Below are 3,464 nucleotides of genomic sequence, written 5' to 3'. Positions count from 1 at the left end.
GCCGGTTGTCGTCTGACTTTGCACCAGGTTGGAGCAGGTGTTAATTTCCTGCTGCTAACGCACCCTGTCGCCTCTTTTGGGATCTTTTCGCTGTTGTGGCTGGTCGTTGAGAATGTTGTGGAGTGGTGTTGTCGCGGCTTTTTGCTCTGGAACGCCTACTCTGCATCTCATTCGCGATAGTTGCCGGAGTCATCTGTGGCGATGTTTTTGGAGGATATGGGCTGTTAGCACCGGCTTGTGAATAGGGCGGTAACTATATCGCGAGTTTGGCTGCGATAAAGTGCCGTTAACTCGGCGATAGCTCCTTGAGGAAATTCCCCACAGTCTTTTGCAAAGTGAGACTCTGTGCTGTCTTTGTGTAACACCACTTCAGGCAGGTAGCTACAATCCAATCCAGAGAAACTGGCAATCTATACCTGAGCATCAGTTTTTGCAATAACACATTTGCTACTGTGCAGTTGTCATTTTTCTCAAAATCTATTCTAATACAACCTTGTTGTTCTGTCTCTGAAACATTTTCTTGTACCTCTTTTAACCCTTTCAGTGCTCATGACGGAATGGTTCCGTCATGAGCACAAGAGCTGCTGTGCTTATGACGGAACCATTCCGTCATGAGCACATGCTCAGAGAATCCCTCTGCTGCAGGCAGCAGAGGGATTTCCCATTTTTATTTTTTTTGCCAGGGGAGGTGGGGAAGAGCTCCCCCAACCTCCCCAGGCCTATGTTTAGATTTTGTTGCAATGACGTTATTGAAACAAAAACGAAACTGAAACTTAATTTCAGTTTCAGTGCTCATTGGGCTATCTCAGCCCCCGAGCACCGAAACACTTGGGAGAAGTATCGTTGGAAAGGGGAGAATCTCCCCTTTCCAATGGTACCCTTCCCTAGTGGATCCCTGCTTGGGGATCACCCCAAGAGGGCGATCCCCATGCAGGGATCCACCCACTAGCACCAGTGAGGGGGGGAGCGGCCCATTGGGCAAGGGCCTTTGCTCCCCCATGTTCTTTTAGCCACATTCAGTCTTTCTGCCCCCCTGGGGGGCAGATGGGGCAGAAGCCCCCAATCTGCTCCCCCAGGGGGCAGGAAGCCCACTAGAAGCCAGGGATTTATTTTATTACTACAAAATAGTGGTGGGGTTTGCCCAATATGGGCACGCCATAGTCCACAGCCCCCATGCACAATTAAAGTCTTTCTGCCCCCAGGGGGCAGAAAGCCCACTAGAAACCAGGGATTTTTATTTTTTATTGACGTTGGGGTGGGGGTTGCCCAAAAAAGGGCATGGCAATGCCCCACCCCGGGAAATCTCAGTCTTTCTGCCTGGGGGCAGTAGCCCCCAATCTGCCCCCAGGGGGGGGCAGAAAGCCCACTAGAAACCAGGGATTCTTTTTTTGATTGACGTTGGGGTGGGGGCTGCCCAAAGAGGGTATGTTAAAGCCCCCCAGAGAAATATCAGTCTTTCTGCCCCCCCTGGGGGGAAGATGGGGCATTAGCCCCCAATCTGCACCCCCGGGGGGGCAAAAAGCCCGCTAGTCGCCAGGGATTTTTTTTAGGCAAATTTGAATTAGGGTGGGGGCTGCCCAAAACAGGCATGCCCATGCCCCCACCCCCTCCCCTGCAAACATTACAGCCTTCCTGCCCCCCCCTGGGGGGGCAGATGGGGGCATTAGCCTCAAATCTACCCCCCGGGGGGGGGCAAAAAGCCCAGTAGATGCCAGGGATTTTTTTGGCACATTTTAATTAGGGTGGGGGCATTGCCATGCCCGTTCTGGGCAGCCCACACCCTAATTAAAATTTTCCCAAAATTCTCCCTGGCATCTAGTGCACTTTCAGACCCCCCTGGGGGGCAGATGGGAGCATTAGCCCCCAATCTGCCCCACCAGGGGGACAAAAAGCCCTCTAGACACCAGGGTTTGTTTTGGGGCAAATTTGAATTAGAGTGGGGCAGCACAAAATGGGCATACCCATGCTGCCACCCCCTCCCCTGCAAAAATTATAGCCTTCCTACCCCCCTGGGGGGCAGAAGCCCCCAATCTGCCCCCCCCCCAGGGCAAAAAGCCCAATAGACGCCAATGATTACGCTGGCAAAGTGCCTAGCTGTAGTTTTTTAGCCCTAGCTCTGCCGGCACCTAGGTAAACCTACAAAACCCACACATTTCTGAAAACTAGACACCAAGGGGATTTCAGGGAGGTATGGCTTGCGTGGTTCCCCCAATGTTTCCTTACCCAGAATCACCTGCAAACCTCAATTTTAGCTGACAAAATCACTTTTTTCACACGTTTTTGTGTAGGAAATTTTTGGCATCACCGGGCAGACACAAACTTCCTACCACCCAGCGTTCCTCCTGGTCTTCCGATAAAAATGGTGCCTCACTTGTGTGGGAGGCCCAAGTACCCGCAACAGGCAGGGGCCCAAAACGTATTGAGGCGACATAAAAATCGCCTATCACCAAACAACCTGGTTTTGCAAGGGCGGTCGCCTGGGTTTTTCGCCCCGTGCTTGGCGGCCATCTAGGGAAACCTACCAAACCCACACATTTCTGAAAACTAGACACCCGAGGGATTCCAGGAAAGTATGGCTTGCGCGGATTCCCCAAAGTTTCCTTACCCAGAATCCCCTGCAAACCTCAATTTTAGCTGAAAAAATCACTTTTTTCACATGTTTTTGTGGGGGAAAGAAGTGGCATCACTGGGCTGACACAAATTTACTACCACCCAGCGTTCCCCCTGGTTTCCTGATAAAAATGGTGCCTCACTTGTGTGGGAGGCCCAAGTACCCGCAACAGACTGGGGCCCATAACCTATTGAGGCGACATCAAAATTGCCTATCACCAAACATCCTGGTTTTTCAAGGGGGGTCACCTGGGTTTTTGGTCCCGTGCTCGGCGGCCATCTAGGGAAACCTACCAAACCCACACATTCCTGAAAACTAGACACCCGGGGAATTCCAGGGAGGCATGGCTTGGGTGGATCCCCCAACATTTCCTTACCCAGAATCCCCTGCAATCCTCAATTTTAGTTGAAAAAATCACTTTTTTCACACATTTTTGTGTGAGAAAGTTGTGGCATCACCGGGCTGACACAAATTTCCTACCACCCAGCGTTCCCCCGGCTCTCCCGATAAAAATGGTGCCTCACTCGTGTGGGAGGCCCAAGTACCTGCGACAGGCAGGGGCCCAAAAAGTATTGAGGCGACATCAAAATTGCCTATCACCAAACATCCTGGTTTTGCAAGGGAGGGTCACCTGGGTTTTTGGCCCCGTGCTCGGCGGCCATCTAGGAAAACCTACCAATACCACACATTCCTGAAAACTAGACACCCGGTGGATTCCATGGAGGTATGGCTTACGTGGATCCCCCAACGTTTCCTTACCCAGAATCCCCTGCAAACCTCAATTTTAGTTGAAAAAATCACTTTTTTCACACATTTGTGTGTGGGAAAGTTGTGGCATCACCGGGCTGACACA

General features: G+C 51.5%; 1 pseudogene; it reads right to left on the bottom strand.

Moving 5' to 3' along the window:
* Positions 1-1,014: 1,014 nt before the first annotated feature.
* Positions 1,015-1,084, bottom strand: LOC146856931 (small nucleolar RNA SNORA17; annotated as a pseudogene).
* Between the last annotated feature and the right edge of the window lie 2,380 nt (positions 1,085-3,464).

Source organism: Triturus cristatus, chromosome 3_2, assembly GCF_964204655.1.
Source record: "Triturus cristatus chromosome 3_2, aTriCri1.1, whole genome shotgun sequence".
Classification (NCBI taxonomy): Eukaryota; Metazoa; Chordata; class Amphibia; order Caudata; family Salamandridae; genus Triturus; species Triturus cristatus.
Note: the sequence above shows the minus strand (reverse complement) of the source record. Positions and strands in the feature narration are given on the sequence as shown.